Below are 7553 nucleotides of genomic sequence, written 5' to 3' on the forward strand. Positions count from 1 at the left end.
ACAATGTATCCAGAGGACCGTGGATGCACTATTCTGGGTTTTCTGCAAATTAAGCAGATAATTACCTTTTCTCTTTGACAGCTCTTCTCTCAGTTACAGCTGCTTTGGTGTTAATGAAATTAACAGGCGCACTACAGTGACAACCCCCAAAACAGGAGTGTGGGGGGCCATTGACAGTTTTTCCCTTCTCATCTTTTCTGACTGTTTTGTCACTAGTTATCCATTTGGTTATGGTCATTGTTGCTACTGGCTGCATTAGGTGAGCCTCCAGAGGTTGCAAAAATAGTCCAACTCTGCCTGGATGGCGCATCAATATGTGCCGCTGACACAAGGCTTGTCTCTCATCACAGTCAAGAGCATAGGAGAAAATCCAGGAGACAGCCAGTTACTCCAGGAGAGCTGAACAGGGCAGTCAAAGGCTACGTTCACACTGCAGGCGAAAACACATCAAATCCGATCATGGTGTGACAGTGTGAACGGCACAAATCCGATATTTTCAAATCCAACCTGGGTCACTTTCGTATGTGGTACCGAATCCGATACATATCTGATGTTCTAGAAAGCATCTGCTGTTTGATGGTCTTGTCGCATTAAATCCGTCTTTTATGTCACTGACACGAGACAAAACGCCAATTATCTCCGCCGGAGAAGCGCCCGATAAGACATCGTGAACGCTTCCTGGCCATCCAGTGTAGATGTTAGTGAAACTGTTTGGAAGACAACGTTGGAGAAACGTGAACATTTTATTTGTACTGTATAATCTGCAGATTCTGACAGAAATCTGCAGCTATCCTTTGAAGCACCGCTCCTCTAAGACAGCAATCAGGATCATTATTAGGCCAAATGTAATGTCCGTCAGTCAAACAATACTGTTTGCTCTGGGTCCAAACAGAGCGCGTTCTGTGTGATGCCTTCTTTTGCACATGCGGCCGCTTTGAAGGTTCACACTAGAGCGCGTTTGCTGTCACTTTTTATTTGTCGTGTGAACAAGCAGACAAAAAAATTGGATTTGATCAAACAATTGGAATTGAGCATTAAGACCTGCAGTGTGAACGTAGCCAAAGGTCCTTACCTCATCAGCAGGACCTTCCTGCTTCCTTGTGCAAGGAGAAACAGAACCAGCACTCCCAGTCCTACAAAATTACCTCCAGCAGGCACTGGCATGAATGTCTCTGACCAAACAATGTGGCAGACATAGAAGGGTCTGCAGAAGCTGTGGAGAACAACCTGCTGCCTGTAATATCATTCAGAATGACTGGTTTGATGGTGGGTCGGTGATGCTCTGGGGAGGCCATGGAGAGACGCAGAGCTCTACAGGCTAGCACGCTGACTGCTATTAGCTATTGTGATCTCTACTTTCAAGATTAGGTTTCAAACTTTCCTTTTTGCTAAAGCATATAGTTAGGGCTGGACCAGGTGACCCTGAATCCTCCCTTAGTTATTCTGCAATAGGTGTAGGCTGCCGGATATTCCCATGATGCACTGGGTGTTTCTTCTTCACTCACTATGTGTTAACAGACCTCTCTGCATTGAATCATATCTGTTATTAACCTCTGTCTCTCTTCCACAGCATGTCTTTATCCTGTCTTCCTTCTCTCACCCCAACCAATCACAGCAGAGGGCCCCGCCCCTCCCTGAGCCTGGTTCTGTTGGAGGTTTCTTCCTGTTAAAAGGGAGTTTTTCCTTCCCACTGTCGCCAAAGTGCTTGTTGGGGTTTTCTCTGTATGTATTACTGTAGGGTCTACTTTACAATATAAAGCACCTTGAAGTGACTGTTGTTGTGATTTGGCGCTGTGTAAATAAAAATGGACTAAAAATCCTTGGACCCATTGTCAGACCCTAAGCTGGTGTGGTGGGTCCTGGATTCCTCCTAGTGCACAACCAGTGTAGGGACTAACGTGTTATTAAGTAACGCGTTACAGTAACTACGTTATTATTCTGGTAACGAGCACGGTAACTAATTATTATGCCAAAATCAGGAACGCGTTAATCGTTACTGGGATTTAGATAGGCTCGTTATTCGTTACTTTGTGTGGTGGCTATCACGGAGCTTCCACAGATTCAGTAACATTAGCAAGTGGTGGAGGCCAGCAGGTGGAGGAGGGAAAGGGGACGCAGGAGGAGGAGAGACCCGAGGCGGCCGCCGGTCCGAGTATCAGGTGAACTGAACTTCAGGTAAGAAGTTATGACCTGCAGTCTATCTGGGTCAGATATAAACCAAGTTTAGGTGGAGTTTATTTTCGTTGTGCTGACTTTTTACAGTCAGTTACAATAACTCGTACTGCTACTAGCTAGCATGACGGAGTTTCCATACAGCTGGGTGGTGCTATGATGTTACTGATAGTGAACTTTATTTTATTCATAAGGTTAGTTAGTAGATTTGCCAACCGTCCCCAAAAACACAGAATCATCTCGTATTCAGAGAAAATATTACGCGTATTGAGCTGAGAAGGAACACAGTTTGTCCCGGACTTCAGCTAGAAGGGAAAAAGACACAAAGCTGGAGTTATTCTGTGTCTTTGCTGCACAGCTGCCTCTTCTCTCTCCCTCTCTCTCCTGTTGCTACTTCAGTCATGAAACTGATCAGTGATCAGCTGATCGGCTTTTCTCTCTTGTTTGTTTATCGCCCACTTTGCGCCAGAAAGAGGAAACCAGCGGATGTCGCGCTAAACAACAGCAGCACGTTTAAGCTTGATCAGCTGTTGTTAGAATGTATTTAATATTACTTTCTAGTATCAGCTGATGTTTTCTGGAGCCACAGCTGTAAAGCTGCTGGTCATGATGTCTGTTTGGATATGTGGTGAGAGGGAAACATGAAGATGAAACCAGGAGATGTCCTTACTGAATCATCAGAGCTGAACAGGTGATGGAGAAACAGGTTTACCTTTTAGTTAACATGAATGAGTTGAAGTTATGAGCTGTTTCTGAGAGACAAATAACCCCAGGATCCTTTTTTTATGTAGCTGACAGCTGGTAACTGTGCAGGGGCGGGTCTAGGAAAGTGTTGCCAGGGGGCCAGATAGGGCATTAACAGGGAGAGGTGGGCACAAAGAAATACTTTTCTTTCTTATTCGCATTTAAAATGTCTACCTTTTAATAAATAATTATCTGAATCTTACAACAAACGATTGATAGATTGATACATATATACCAACAAGACAGTGCACATCACTGTCACAACAGCATTTGTTTTCATTCAAAGGCTTTATGATGTTTCCTATAATGGTGGGCCAGTCCAGCCCTGTATGCAGCTCATCTGCAGTCTGGTGTTACCTACATCTTCCTATTCAGAAGGCAGAATTTCCGAGTTCTGAGTACAATCGAAAGCACCACGACTGCAGTTTTTGTGTTGGATGTAAAAAGCACACATGACGCTGTGACGCAGGCTAGAATCATGGCAGCAGTCAACAACGGTCCAGGCGTGGGATTTCTCTTGTGGAAATGTGCACATTATCTTTTCCTTTCTATTGGTAGGTGGCACAGTGCACTGTGGCAAGTAAGCAAGCTAGAAGACTGGCAGTCTGGCTGGGTATCCCGTTAGCAACACGTTAACAAGAGAATTCTGAGTAAAGCCAAAGTTACTTTCCCTAGTAACTAGTTACTTTGAAAATAACGAGTAACTTGAAGTAACTGAGTTACTTTTGATAGAAGTAACTAGTAATGTAACTAAGTTACTAATTTAAAGTAACTTACCCAACACTGTGCACAACAATACCAGTGCTCTTGTGGGAGAGTGGAGGTGGAGGTGATGCCCTGGTCCAGATTTGGGAGGTAATCCCCCAGAACACCATCCACTCATCATTCCACTTTGATTTTTAGGGTGTCCTTAAATTCAGCCCTCTGTAGGTTGATTTGCCTTAGCATCCTTTCCTTACTAACACATTACCTAGTCCACATCAGTATAGATATTACTATTTCAGTTTGGTTTTTTTTACTGTTATTATTTTGGTGTCATTTGTAAAAAGTACTTTTATACCTTGCCGTTCGTTGAAAATAAATGAAATTTCATTATGTCTACTGTCTTATATTAACTAAATGAACTGAAATGAAGTATTATTGTAGGGTCTAGCTTACAATATAAAGCACCTTGAGGTGACTGTTGCTGTTAATTGGCGCTGTATAAATAACACTGAATTGAAGAAAATGTCTGACGCTGTTGGCCTGAAGCAGAGTCCTACCAGGTCTCCAACAGAAACTGTGATGTCCTGCAGCACAGACAACAGTGTAGGTAATTTTCTCCTTCATTCACAGCAAAGGTTTCCATGTGTCCTGCCCCCTGAGCACTCTATCCAAGCTGCACGTAAACCAAACGGTTCTGACGGTGCATGTGAAGTGGACTATTGGATGATTTTACATAGTTTGACTTTACATAATTGGTCCCTGTTGTTTTCCAGCGCTCGTGCTTAAAAGGGCTTCTTTATGGTTATTTATTACTTTTTAATGTGTAATGAAGGTCTTCTTCATTGCTTGGCTAGATTAACATACATGAGTAATCATGACATTTGTGTAAAAGATGACAGTCATAGAAGAAGTCTGACGTGTTTTTATTGGTTATTTGTCTTCAGGTTTTTCTTGTTGGCAGTCCTTCAGTGAGTGCTGGTTAATGTCTGCCTAGGTGGGAAATATTACTTTAATATTTACCTGATGTGCATATAGGTAGGAGGGCCAAATTATATCCTAACTGAGTATTCTGGTGACAAGATTGTGTCTCACGTACATTTTCTCCCTGCAGAAAATCCCTGCAGTTTTTAGTTTGGTTTAGCACGTAACCCCAGATGAGGTTATGGTCGAGGGCCAGTTAGCAACAGCGCACTGACATCAGAGGCTGCTGGAACCATGTCCCACCACTGGGCTGCATCGCTTTATTATGTGTTATGGTTTGGCATTGTTAATGTTGGTGAATAAACACATGGTCGGTTTACAGCTCATCTCTGCCTCAAGCCTCCTGTTTTAGCCCCCTAACATGCTTACAATTAGCGATGCTCTTCTTGGCTGTCTTTTAGCATCTCTGTGATCATTTTGTTCCTACTTGTCAACATTTTGGTGTCATTTTGCACTTTTTCCCCTCGTTTTTTTTAATCATCTGAAATAGATCCGCCTCAAGGCATGTCCTGATATCCTGACATCCACGACTCATGCCACATCTAAGGTTGTGTGTGGTCATAAAATACACAGTGTGTGGATGTTGAAAGTCCCCATAGCTCATGCAAATCGGTGTTAACCAGTCCATTCACTGATACCACACATAAGAATGGGTACAAACAACACAACTAGTGCCTTATTTTCTCAGTGTTCCTCAAAGGTGTAGTTTGTGTATTTTATATCTACATATTATTTTTTCTAATATTTACTTTAGTTATCTGAAACAATAATTAAAAACCATTCAATTACTCTCCTTACTTTTTCTTGTCTTTTCACAGTTCCTATCAGTCTCTTTCTCTTCGTACCAGCTGGGTGTGGCCAATCCCTCTAACACCATACACTATGTGTGAGAAAGCAAAAGACGTATTATGCAATATATCACAACTTATACAGTCATTTCAACCTGCTTCACACTAAAGCATAGTAATTTAAAAGGTATTTAAACAATTATTTTATTAACATAGACATGAGCATAGTTCCCATACTGGCAAACTGCCCTGCAAATCAGTGACAGGCTAACCTCGAGCACTGATGTCCTCTAGTGGCAGTGATTAAAAACGACGTTCCAGTACAATAATTAAAGACTCTGATGTGTGGCTGACTGTGAAGCAGACAGAAAAATGCATCCTTATCAGAGTGTTTCTGTCTGACTTTGTGTGTATTTCTGATCATTTGGTGTAAAAATACCACCCCCGGACAGACCGAGGGTTTCCCTAACACAATACCCTCATTTCTTCCATAGCGTCTCATCATCATGTTGAGATGCATGTATCTGCTCATTGGATTGGTTCATACCCACAGCTCAAAATATAAAAAGGAAAACTATTTGTGGCTTTTGTGCTGGTGGTAACCAGACATAGAAGTTGAATGAACAAGTCAAGACTCAAATCTGTTTCTGATGGGAAAACAGAAAAGTGTGGAAGTCCACGTCTGCCACTGAAAAGAGAAAAGAAACTGGCACAATAATGAAACACCTCTTAAAATGATTGTTTATTGTTTGTTTGTTAATTTTATTTCAATCATGTAAACAATATTCAGAAGTTCATTTAGCAAAGAAAAGAAAAAATCTATACAAAATAAAGAAACATACATTTTTCAATTGGCTTCACCTGTTCTGATTCAGTTACATATGGAAAAGGAGTTTATGTTTAAGTTTTCATAATCAGCACTTTGTGCTGTGTTATAAGGAAATCTCTAAATTATTCTTTAAAATGATGACATTATGATGACATTGTGAATAAGAAACACTTTGTGTTATATTAACATACACATCTTTATAATGACTTTTTTAAAAAACTGCCAGGGCTTCGATATTATTATGTTTGCACTGGAAGGTGTCTGGATAATGGCTGCACACAAGCGTCACAGGTTCCTTCTCACACAGCAGCTCTGTTTCCCAGCTTGCATGCCAAAGTGTACGTGGGCAAGATACGCAAACCTAGAGCTGCTCCCAGCGCATTCATGAGAGTGTGAATGTGTGTGAATGTTCGACAGAATCCGCTCAGGCACAGAAAAAGTAACTGAGGTTGGTGGTGTAAAGTTCAGAATAACTATATTAGAACCAATCCATTTACCACTGCACCATCCACCAGTCCAATAAAAAAAAAAGAAAAACACTTGTTATTCAAGATTTTATATTTATGAGGTGGGTTTTTCATAATCATGATTAACTATATCATATATCAGAAACTATTTATTAATATGATGAGACTGTTACTTATAACTCATGACACACCATCCATCCATCCATTTTCATCCGCTTTGTCCGGGGCCGGGTCGCGGGGGCAGCAGACTAAGCAAAGAGGCCCAGACCTCCATCTCCCCAGCCACCTCCTCCAGCTTATCCGGGGGAACACCAAGGCGTTCCCAGGCCAGCCGAGAGATATAATCTCTCCAGCGTGTCCTGGGTCTGCCCCGGGGCCTCCTCCCGGTGGGACATGCCTGGAACACCTCACCCAGGAGGCGCCCAGGGGGCATCCTTGTCAGATGCCCGAACCACCTCAGCTGGCTCCTTTCGATGTGGAGCAGCAGCGGCTCTACTCTGAGCCCCTCCCGGATGGCCGAACTTCTCACCCTATCTCTAAGGGAGAGGCCAGCCACCCTTCGGAGGAAGCTCATTTCTGCCGCTTGTATCCGCGATCTCGTTCTTTCGGTCACTACCCACAGCTCGTGGCCATAGGTGAGGGTAGGGACGTAGATCGACCGGTAAATTGAGAGCTTCGCTTTTACACTCAGCTCCCTCTTCACCACGACGGACCGGTGCAGCGTCCGCATTACTGCAGCCGCAGCCCCAATCCGTCTGTCGATCTCCGGCTCCCTTCTCCCATCACTCGCGAACAAGACCCCGAGATACTTGAACTCCTCCACTTGGGGCAGGAACTCATCCCCGACCCGGAGTGGGCACTCCACCC

The sequence above is a fragment of the Copadichromis virginalis genome, linkage group LG18 (assembly GCF_057382275.1).
Source record: "Copadichromis virginalis isolate Kocher_CV1m ecotype Utaka linkage group LG18, C_Virginalis_male_GT1.1, whole genome shotgun sequence".
Classification (NCBI taxonomy): Eukaryota; Metazoa; Chordata; class Actinopteri; order Cichliformes; family Cichlidae; genus Copadichromis; species Copadichromis virginalis.